Source organism: Pteropus alecto, unplaced genomic scaffold (genome assembly GCF_000325575.1).
Source record: "Pteropus alecto unplaced genomic scaffold, ASM32557v1 scaffold3, whole genome shotgun sequence".
In the NCBI taxonomy this organism is placed as follows: domain Eukaryota; kingdom Metazoa; phylum Chordata; class Mammalia; order Chiroptera; family Pteropodidae; genus Pteropus; species Pteropus alecto.
In genome coordinates this window covers 3,360,488-3,373,532 of record NW_006442484.1, presented here as the reverse complement: position 1 = coordinate 3,373,532, position 13,045 = coordinate 3,360,488, and positions in this window count along the sequence as shown.

Genomic DNA, 13,045 nt, shown 5'->3' with positions numbered 1-13,045 from the left:
ATATATAAATATATTTATGTTCCTAATAAAAAGAACAGTAGTATTAAATTAATAAACAAACAGCACAAACTGTACAAGAAAAGATTGATACATTTATCTATTAATGAATATAAACTTCTATGTATCAAAAATACCACAGTGACGTGATACACCATAGACTATAAGAACTTATTTGCAACAAATATATTACATAAAGAATTAGTATTCAAAATAAATTAAAGAACTGCAAATAAGAATAAGAAAAACATTTTAATAGAGAAAGATTATGAGTAGTTAATTAAAAGAAAATAAAATTTGGTTAATAGTAACAGCACTAACAATAAACTTATGAAAATTTGTTGATCCTCACAGAGATTAGAGAAAACAAGTTAAAACCACATTGAACCCCTATTCACATTCCTATACTGTTTTTCCAGGGGACCTGGAGAACAGTCAGTTCCTGGTCTTGATAAGGATGTAGATCAATAGGATTGCCTGTGTAATTATCCTGTTAATGAGCTTACAGATATACATGTCCTAAGTTCCTTTGAACAATAATTCTTTTTTTATATGAAAGTTGGTAATTCATATATCCTGCTACTCAGCAATTTCACTTCTTAATTTGTGCCCTTGAGAATTCCTTTTATATTTATAAAGAAGACATATACCTCAATTTTTATAATTCCATAACAGTGCTTTGAGTGAGTGTGCATATGTGGAAATATATGTGTACGCATGTATATACAAACATACACACACACCAACACAACTGTATGCCCACCAGCAGAAGAATTAGTAAATTAATTGTCGTTTATTTATATAATAGAACACTAAAAATCAATGAAACTAGAAACACTAGAGTAACAAATATCGACATGGAGAATTTGACAAACCTATTGATTGAAAAAAAAAGTGGCAAAAATACACAGTAATTAATCACTTAGGTAACATGCAAAATAAGACATATAACATAATTTTCACACTATACATGGTTACATAAATATATAATATGTATTTGTTATGAGTATGTGCATATACATGAAAATTTTAAAAAATCTAAGGGTATAAGGTACCATAATTAGTTTAGTAATATAATATTTTATCTATAAAGCATGTGGTGATACGGCATATTTGTTATATTATTCTTCATGTCTTTGCTATATTTTAAATAATTTGTAATAAGTTTAAAATACTCAAACTAATTAGGTATTAGCACATACTACTAGTAGTAGGGATTTAAGAAATATGTGATTTTATTCTCTTTATCTTATTCTTTCATCTTATTCTCTTTATTACGCTTTCCAACAAAAGAAAATTATTCTTCAAATTTGTATAACTCCCAAATTGCTCTCTAGTCAGTGTACAAATCATACTGAAGTTATTTAATAGATTTGCTACCAGTACAAGTCTTGCTAGGCAATTATATAAACCATGTCTTGTAATGTCATATCTCATGTGACCAAAGAACAATATATAGGACAGGCTTAATAATGCTTTTAAAATACATTTTAATTAAAAACTATAAATAACATGTTGAAGTAAATTTCAGAGTAAGCCCACAGCTAGGATTATCGAATGAATTTTACTTAGGGCTAAATATAACAAATAGAGAAATAATAAAATTGAAAATCAATGTTAGCATCATGGTGGCATATGTTGTCCTTCCTTTTAACAACTAAAATTCAGCAATCATCTATAAACAAAAAATTGCCTCTGTAGGAGTTGTAGGACACAGTACCATATACCAAGGGACCTGGGAGAAGTCTCACCTACCTGTGCATTAGGTAATAGACAGACGGTGGTATGGGCTGTGTAAACAGCAGCAGCCTGTGAATTAGCATCAATTCCTCTCAGTTGTGGTGAGGGAACACCTGTAGAGTGCTAACTTGAGCAGCCAAATACACATGTGAGAGCCTTCATAGAAGTTCAAGTTTCCAGAAAAAAGATTTCAGTAGTCTTTGGAGGAGGAGGAGGAGGAGGAGTGGTGGTGGTGGTGGTGGTGGTGGTGGTGGTAGTAGTAGTAGTAGTAGTAGTAGTAGTAGTAGTAGTAGTAGTAGTAGTAGTAACAAATGAGTTTTGATGCCTTGGAGGAAGTAAGAATTTTGCCAGAACCACCCTACCTGTGAGGTGTCACAGTGTACTACTGAACTAGCCTGTAATGGCCTATCCTATGGGAGAAAGGGAGCGTAGAGTACATAGTTTCACAAGCTGTACAGAATACTGCTAGAATAAACTGCTTCTCCACCAAAGTACCCAAAGTATTGAGGCAAGACCTACATGACTATGGGGAGGGTAGAGATTAAGAAAGAGGAAGATGACATGAGAGGACATTCAAAAGAATGTGGTTTCTACTGACTATGTTCAGAACTTTAACATGAGAAAACCTGTTCATGAGGTACAGGGATAACCTCCCTTAAATCTCCCAACTGTCCCACCGGGGCCACAACACCCCAAACACCAAAACCATATCTACCTCCACTATGCTATCAGCACTTTGTACAGTCTTTCAAGGGCAACAGTGAGAGCAAGCTCTTACAGGTAGAAAATGTATGCAGAAAATAGGTCAATGACTACAGGCAAGGGAGAGATCATATCTTGACCTGTAGCACCACCTTTGGGAAAACAAAAGAGAGATTTCCAGCAGCTGACAAGGTGAGCTGTTTGAGTAAGAGAATACATCCAAGTTTAAGAATTCTGCTACAAGAGAGAGCAAAAAACTCAAATTAAGCAAGAGTATCTATGCAAGGTCAGAGATAGCCTCAGATCAAAGCAACAAAAGTTTCTCTCACCCGAAGGCAGTAAGTAAAAACTGGAGGGGTTGACAGCTTCTTCAAGTGTGAAAACAGCAAAACAAATCTCCAAAGACCATGATGAATCAAGGAAACATGGTATCATGAAATTATCATAATAATTTCCTGTAACCAAACACAGATACACAGTATTCTGCAATTTACTCAAGAAAAAAATAAAAAATAACTGTTTTGAGGAATCTCAATGAGCTACAAGAAAACACAGAAATACAGTTATACAAAACTGGAAAAAAAACATAAACAAAATGAGAAATTTAATAAAGAGACAGAAATCATAAAAAAAAAGAACCAAACAGAAATTCTGGAGTTGAAGAATTCAGTGACATATGTAAAAAAATAGAATAGAGAGAATGAAAATAATAGAACAGACCAAACAGAAGATAGAATCATTTAGTTGGAAAATAGAAACACTAAATTAACACAATAACAGAAGAACAAATAAAAATGAATAAAAAAGATTGAAGAAAACCTACCTGACTTATGGAAGAACCTCAAAACAACAAATGTCAGAATCATTAGATTTTTTGAAGAAAATAGAAGACAGAGGCAGAAATTTATTTAAGGAAATAATAACTGAGAATTTCCCAAACCAGAGGAAAACTTGGATATCCAAGTAAATAGAGTTAATAGAGCATGTCATTATTTCAATCCAAAATAATTTTCTTCAAGACACATTAGGTAAAATTGTCAAAAATCAAGAAGAAGAAAAATTCCTAAAGGCAACAAGAAAGAAAAATACTGTAACCCCCAAAGGAACTTTCATTAGGCTATCAGCAAATTTCTTAACAGAAACCTTACAGTCCAGGACCAAGTAAAATGACATACTCAAAGTGCTGAACATAAAACAATTGCCAGCCAAGAATACTCTAACCTAGCAAAGTGATATTTTAGACATGAAAGAGAAATGAAGACTTTGTCCTGACAAAGAAGGTTGAGGGGGTTCATTGCCACTAGACCTGCTTTACAATAAATGCAGGAAAGATTTATTTAAGCTGAAATTCAAAGATGCTTATTACTAACATGAAAACATATGAAAATATACAACATCCTTTTAAAAAATAGTCAGATTTAGAAAATTTGAATTCCATAATAGGATAGTGTATTAATCACTTACTTAGAGTATAAAGGTTAAACTGAAGATTAAACTTTGAGTGGGGAATACACAATGCAATATATCTATGATGGATTATTGAATTGTAAACTTGAAAACTATATAATTATATTAACCAATGTCACCCCAATAAATTTTATTTAAAAATATAATTAAAATAACTATAATTTGATAATGAAACACAATAGTAAAAGAGGTAAATTGTGACATCAAAAAACTAAACAGGGAAAGTAAAAAGAGAAAGATTATGTATGTTGATCGAAATTAAATTGCTATCAGAATAAAATAGACTGTTATAAGATGTTTTATGTAACCATTTGACAACTGCTAAGCAAAAATCTCTAGTACATTAAAAAAAAAAAAAAAAAAACCGATAAAGAGAATGGAATCAGAGCACACCACCATGGAAAACCACCAATTGACAAATGTAGAAAACACAGAGAGAAAAACAACGGAATTGCAAAACAACTAGAAAACAAATATTAAGATAACATTAGTAAGTTCTTACATAGTAATAATTACTCTAAATATAAGTGGATTGAATTCTCTAATCAAAAGATAGAATAATCTATAGAATGAATTATACTACCAAGAAATTCTAAAAGGAGTTTTTTTAATTTGAAATCAAAGGACATTGATTAGTAACATGAAAACAACAAATACAAAGAAAATCAGTAATATAGTCAAATTCAGAATACTGTATTATGGTGATATGTTACTCAACGAACTCTTTTATAAAGACATAAGAATAAAAATTATTAAAAATAACTATTGCTATAGCAATTTGTTAATGGATAGACATAAAAAGATATAAATTATAAAATCAAAAATATAAAATGATGATGGGAAAATAAATGGTAGAATATTTCTATGTGAAGTTATCAGCTTAAAATAGACTATTATAACTTTTAAGTTGATTTTTGCAAGACTCACAGTGACCACAAAGCAAAAGTCTACAGTAAATACACAAAAGAAATGGGAATCAAATCATATAACCATAGAATATCATCAATTCACAAAGAAGGACAACAAAAGAATTGTTTTAGAAAAAGGAATGAAGTAACTACAAGTCACCAAGAAAACAATGAGATAGCAATTGTAAGGACCCTGGGGGTGGCACAGCCAGTACTCTGCTGCAACAAGAGCTAGAGCACCATTCAGGGCTGCATCTGAAGAGAATATATCCAAAGGCAGACTGAGCAGGCAACAGAGCTCTGCTAAAGTGAATCCTTCTCTATAAGGTTGACTCATATCTGGCCAGTCCTCACAACAGATCAGCCCAAAGGGCAATCCCTCTCATCAATGTGCAAATAGCAACCAAGATTCAACTACAACAGGAGGGTACACACAACCCATACAATGGACACACCTTGAGCACCTGACTCAGGTGACCAGAGAAGACTGTATCATTGGGCCCCACAGGACACCTACTACATAAAGCCACTCTACTAAGATCAGGAAACTTAGGAGCCCTACTTAATACATAGAAGTAAACACAGGGAAGCAGCCAAAATGAGGAGACAAAGAAACATGTCTCACATGAAAGAACAGAACAAAGCTCCAGAAAGAAAATTTAACAAAATGGAGACAAGCAATCGACCAGATATAGAGTTTAAAACACTGGTGAAAAGGATGTTAAATAAACTTAAGGGAAGAGTTGATGAACTCAGAACTTTAACAAAACCATAGAAAACATAAAAATGGAAATAGAAAACATGAAAAATAACCAATGAGAAATGAAGAATACAATAACTGAAATAAAAAATACATTAGAAGGAGTAAACAGTAGAATAGATGAAGCAAAGGATCAAATCATTGATTTAGAAGATAAGGTAGCAGCACAGCAAATAGAAAAAAAGAATTCGATAAAATGAGAATAGTTTAAGGCGCCTCTGGGACAACATCAAGCGTAACATTTGCATCATAGGGGTACCAAGAGGAGAAAATGAGCAAGCAATTGAAAACCTATTTGAAAAAACAGTGACAGAAAACATCTCCTACCCAGCAAAGAAATAGACATACAAGCCCAGAAAGCACAGAGTCCAAAACTAGATGAATCTAAATAGGCTCATATTAAGACACATTATAATTAAAATGTCAAAAGTTAAAGACAAACAAAGAATCTTAAACCAGAAAGAGGAAAGAAGTTAGTAACTTACAAGGGAGCTTCTATTAAGACTGTCAGCTGGTTTCTCAACAGAAACTTTGCAGGCCAGAAGGGATTGGCACAAAATATACAAAGTGATGAAAAGCAAGAAACAAAGATTATTCTACTCAACAAAGCTATCATTTAGAATTTAAGGACAGAGAAAGAGCTTCCCAGACAAGAAAAAGCTAAAGGAGTTTATCACCACCAAACCAGTAGTATAACAAATGTTAGAGAAACTTCTTTTAGAAGAGGGAAAAAAAGATAAAAAATATGAAGAATAAAATGGCAACAGCTACACATCTATTAACAATTAATTTAAATGTCAATGGATAAAATGTTCCAATCAAAAGACAGGGAGGGTAAATGAGTAAGAAAACAAGACCCTTACATATGCTCCCTACGAAAGACTCACTTCAGATTGAAAGACACAAACAGACTGACAGTAAAGGGTTGGAAAAATATATTTCATAAAAATGAAAACAAACAAACAAAAAAGCTAAGGTAGCAATACTTATATCAGACAAACTAGATTTTAAAATAAAATCTATAACAAGAGACAAAGAGGGACATGGTAATCCCGTTTTTAGGTATTTGACCAAAGAAACCCGAAATAGTACTTTGAAGGGACATGAGAATCCATATGTTCATTGCAGTTAATTTTCTACGATAGCCAAGAAGTGGAGGCAACTCGGGTGTGCAACAATGGATGATGGTTAAAGAGATGGTACACATATACAATGGAATATTACTCAGTTATAAAAATACTAAATAAATAAATAAATAGATAAATAGATAAATAAATAAATAAAACCTTGTCATCTTCAACAACATTGATGGACCTAAAGGGTGTTGTGCTGAGTGGAGTAAGTCAGACAGTGCAAGACAAAAGGCATATTATTTCGCTTACGTATGGAATTTAAAAACAAAATAAACAAATAAAACAAAAACAAACTCATAGATACAGAGAACATTTTGATGATTGCCAGATGGGAGGATGGTTAGGGGTTTGGGTGAAAAAAGTGATGTAGAATAAATGATTTCATAAGTTTTATAAATGTTGAATCACTATGTAATACCTCTGAAACTAATATAATTATTTTATGCCAACTATAATTGAAAAATAAAAACAAAGTTTTTAAAAAGTAAATGGACTAAATTCTTCAAGATAAAGGCATAGAGTGACTGAATGGATTTAAAAAAAAAAAAAACTACTATATTCTTCTGACAAGAGACTCACTTCAGCTTGAAGGACAACATAGGCTTAAAGTGAAGGCATTAAAAAAGATATTTTATGCAACTGGAATCCAAAAGAAAGAGGGGGCAACTATACTTATTTCAAACGACATAGACTTTAAGTCAAAATTGGTAATAAGAGATGATTACATTATCATTATAATAATAATTGGGTTAACTTATCAAGAAGATATAACAATTGTAAGTATATATTCACCTAATATTGGAACATCTAAATATATAAACAAATACTAACAGATCTGAAAGAGTACTTGCAACAACATGATGAGAATGGGAAAATTGAATAGCCCACTTTCAGCAATGAATAGATAATCCAGACAGAAAATCAACAAGAAAACGTTGAACTTAAACCATACTTTATAACAAATGGACCCAACAGACCTATATACAACATTTCATACAATAGCAGCAGAATACACTTTCTTCTCAAGTGCACACAGAACATTCTCCAGCATTGATCATATGATAGGATACAAAACATTTAATAAATTTAAGAAGATTGAAATTACAGCAAATATGCTTTCAGACCAAACTGATGAAAAATAAGAAAGTCACAAGAGGAAAGCTGGAAAAATCTTCAAACATGTAGAAAATAATACATTCCTCAAGAACCAATGCATCGAAAGAAAAAAATCAAAAGAGAAATTTAAAAATCTCGTAACTAATGAAAAAGGAAATAACAAAGACTGGAATGAAAGTAAATAAATAGGGATGAGAGAAAGACTAGAAATATCAATAAAACTAAGAACTTTTTTGAAAGGGTAAATCAAATTGACAACTCTTTAGCTAGATTAATTTATAAAAAAGAGAACAATGAAATTAGTAAAATCAGTAATGAAAGGGAAAATTACAACTAACTACAGAGATACATAGAACCATAAGAAAATACTATGAATAGTTAGATGCCAACAAATATGATAATCTAGAAGAAATGAATAAATTTCCAGAAAAATATAACCCATCAAAATGAATCATGAAGATATAGAAAATATGAACAGATCAATAACAAATAAGTATGTTAAACCAATCATCAAAAAATTTCCAACATTAAAGACTGTGAACACATGGCTTCACTGGTAAATTCTATAAAATTTTAAAGAAGAGATGATGCCAAACCCATTCAAATTCTTCTAGAAAATTGAAGAGAAGGAAACACTCCCAATTTCATTTTACAAGGTCAAAACTACCCTGATATCAAAGCCATAAAAGTCAACTATGAGAAGGAAAAAAAAAAAAAACTATAGACCAATATTTCTTATGACTATAATTGTAAAAATTCTCAGTAAAATATTAGCAAACTGATTTCAACAGAACATTAGAATGATCATATACCATGATCAAATGAAATTTATCCCTTAGAGGCAATAATGGTTCAACATATTCAAATTAATAAATATGATATAACATAGTAATAGAATGAAATAACATTTATATTATCATCTCAGATGCAGAAAATCATTTAACAAAATTCAACATTCTTTAGTGATAAAAGCCCTACCAGATTGGGGATAGAAGAAACATTCTTTAACATAATAAAGACCATCTACTACATATCCACAGGTAACATCACAATTACAGGCAATGATTTTGTTGTGGATTTGACATGAAAAACAAGGTTAATAAAGGCAAAAATAATTAAGTAGGACTATATCTAACAACAACAACAAATGTCTGTACAGAAAAGGAAACCATTAAAAAATGGAAAGGTAATCTATGGAAGGGGATAAAATATTTGCAAATTATATATCTGATAAGGGGTTAATACATGATATACATAAATAACTTGTACAACTCAATAGCAAAAAATCAATCTGATTAAAAAATGGGCAGAAGATCTGATTAGATATTTTTCCAAAAAAATAGATACAGTGAACAACAGATGCGTAAAAAAGGTGCTCAACATCAGTACTCATCAAGGATATACAAATTAAAATCACAATGAGATATCATCTCACAATTGTTAGAATGGTTCTTATCTAAAAGACAAGAAATAACACATGTTGTCAAGGATTGAAGGAAAGAGAATCCTTGTTCACTGTTGTTGGGGGTGCAGCCATTGTGGAAAACAGAATGGAGATTCTTCAAAAAATTAAAACTTTAGCTAATATCTGATTCAGCAGTCCCATTTCTGGGTATAAATACAAAGAAAATAAAAACAGGATCTCAAAAAGATACCTCCATTCCATGTTTATTGCAGCATTATTCATAATAGACAAGATATAGAAACAACCTAGGTGTTCATCAATAAATGAATGGATAAAGACAATGTGATATCTATATCTATATCTATATCTATCTATCTATCTATCTACATACACAATACATATACATATATACATGCACACCTATGTATGTATATGTATGTGTGTAATGGAATATTATTCAAAGAAAGAAAAAGGAAGGAAGGAAGGAAGGGGAAGGAAGGAAGGAAGGAAGGAAGGAAGGAAGGAAGGAAGGAAGGAAGGAAGGAAGGAAGGAAAGAAGGAAGGAAGGAAGGAAGAAAGAAAAGAAGGGAGACAAGAAGAAAGAAAAAAAATAAAAGAATCACAGTTGATGCTTTCCCAAGAGAGTGATGTTGATTTTTGTAAAATATAGAGTGGGTAAACTATATCATATGCTAATTGAAACTAGGCTGAATGTTGATTAAATAGTTCAAATCTGTATCATTGAAAGAGATGATTATAAATATATTTGAGAATGACAAGATATCATGAAGCTAGAAGGGCCAAGAGAAGAATATCAAATAGCTCCTAAAGTTCAAAACTGCATTCAGGTCATGAAGGTGAAGTATAACAAGATGAGGTAAAAGATCTTCTCTTTGAAAACTAACAGGAAAATTGCTCCACTATATGCCGTTTTGCAAACAAAGCAGTAAATCAAAATGAGAAATAAAAAGTCCTTATATATCTTAAAATATCCTTTAAAATTCTTTATAATATTCTTGAATTTATTTAAAAATTTTAAAATGCTTCATGTATAGTAAAGTAATTCCTGGAAATATGCATGTTACTTTTTTTTTTTTCCTAATCCATGGGTAAGGGAACTAAAGATGGAAGACAGGATGTCGGAGGGAGATTTTTCACTTAATAATGCCTTTTTATAATTTTTAATTTTGAACCCTGTAAATTTATTGCCTACTCAAAAATTAAATTAAAGAATGTTATTACAAGGTTAGCCATGATGAGATGAGTTTTGAGAGAGTACCTAGGTCTTTAAGACTTGAAGGAAATCCTGTAAGGCAATAATGCATTTAGACATTTTATTTACTCAAGTATTCATTCTTTAGTGTTAAGGTAGAAAATAATCACCTCTTATGAGCCTTGCGACCCAGCATGTTATACAGACAAATGGTAACACACACACATACACATAAACTATGGGTTCAAAGTAAATAATGTGTAACTTAGAAAGTTTGTGTGCATGTGTGGCAATTAGTGGCTTCAGAAAGTGATATTCAGAATAAGTAATTCCTGAAATAATAAAATACTTTAGTAATTTTCAGGGATCTATGAAGTGATGGGTATACTTGTTCCTTGTAATTTTTAATATCAAAGATTCATTAAAGAAAATAAGGACTGTAAGTTCCATGATCCACTGAGTTTCTTCACTTTATAATGATGAACAGGTACAGCATGATGCCAAACTATTTCTCCGCACAGAAGGAAATGAACAAAAAGTATTCTTTCCACTGTCTTTTAACTGATTTTTTATAATTGTGCAGAAATTTCTCTCACTGGAGTATCTGAAGGAACTTGAGTTCAGCAGAGAATAAACTGAGAAGTGCCTAGGATAGACATAAAAGATTATGATGGAAAAGCATTTGGAGATGGGTGAGGTTTTTACAGGAGGATGAAATGGAAAAAGATGACAGAAGGCATTTTTCTTAATTGCAATTGTTTCCTCTTAGAAGCTTCTGATCTTAAGCAACCTCAAGTAACTTAGTTTATTTTTCAGAGAGTCCTCCTATTCAAGCAAGTGCTAGAAGGCAAGCAAGCAAGTAAGTTTACTATTCAGGAGTGAGGCTATATTTTACCTTTCCTGCAGTGTTACATAATTAAGATCGGAGTTGAGATAAGAATAAGAGACAAGCAAAAATATTGTTTTGTTATTGTCCATTTAAGTGGCAAACTGCTGTCTCAATGATTCTTCAAAATCAGTCTGCATTTAATTGCAATATTGTTTGAATAATAATGTCTAGGATTTATATAAAAATCTTCTCCAAGGAACTAAAGGAGTTTTATAGCTGTTATTTAATTAGTCTTCTTAACAGTACTGTGTAAAAGAGCATTGGAGCTAGTGATCTAATTATCACAAATGAGAAAATATAGATATGAAGTTCTATCTAGTCAGGGCTACATTAGAGTTGCTCCCCATCCCTAGAGAATGTCTTTTTTTTTTTTTTAATTTTTTTATGCCAGATGCTTTCAGGCAGAGATGTAAATAAACATGGATCTTGCAAACAGAAAGATATGGTTTGAAATGCCAGCTCTTCCAATTACTAAACTGTGTAATCTTAGACATGACTGAAGATATTTCTAAAACTTGATTTCCTCACCTGTTAAATATGAACAGCCAGTGTCATTTTGAAGATATATAAGTATATAAAGCATCCAGCACTGTAACTTAGAGAGTAAGTGCTCAATCAATGTTAATTTCCTTAACTACCTAATATGAACCCTCAAATACGACGTCTGTACATTCAATACGAAGATCAGAAATGATATTTACGTAACGTATTATGTTCACTTGAAAATATTAGTCCACATTCAGTTCCTTCAGAGCCTTAGCCAACTTTTGGACCCTAACCTCAATTTCCAGCACACTAAGGCCCTAAGCTGTCCAGCATCCCTCTGTGGGAATATAACAGTTTAGTATACTTCATCCACTCTCTTAACCCTTCAGCTGTCTCATTTTTCTTCCTTCTTTGCCCACGATGCACATTCCTCATTTTATGCCCCATTTCTACAAGGCTTTTCTAAGTGATCTTTTTATAAACTCATTCATATTAAGTTATTAATGGCTTGAACAGACAGTCTTTGAAAGTCCCTTTCAGTTGTTTTTGCATAAGTGAAGCAACTGACCAGGAGATGAATCCTGTAGTTTCACACATTTCAAATAATAAAGGGAAAAACTACTGGTCACTGTGTATGTTGCTTCATAAGTCACGTGAGTGGATGAGATAGAGGTCTCAATACCTACTCAAATGCCGGGCACTTTATCGTCCTCTTCTCTAATTAGGAGCACTAATTGTGCCTCATATACCACTGTGTTTTATAATATAATAGTACTTGCTGTCATTCTCAAAACTATGTCACTTGAGTCAATTAATCATATGGTAAACATATCTTTTATCTTCACTTTCATAGAACCATACAAGCAAGCTAATTTTTAAAATGATGACAGGAACTCAGAGAAATAAGTAATTTTATCCTAAATCAAACATATAATAAATGCAAAATTTAAAACACAGTGCTTAGTATATGCTACATAATACATTTTTTTTTTTAATAAACTGACTGACAAGAGCCACAATCCTTCTCTAAATATAATGATGCTGCATTGTAAAATCAGGAGAGATTGTTTTCTGTGGTAACAAAGAATCACAAGTTTTATTTTTTAATCACACTTCATACTCATTATTTGTTGAGGGGAGGGAGATGAGGTCTATAATCATATTAGAATTTTCATTAGGATTATTTTGAATTCATAAGTTAACTTGTTAAAGATAGATAAATATAAAAT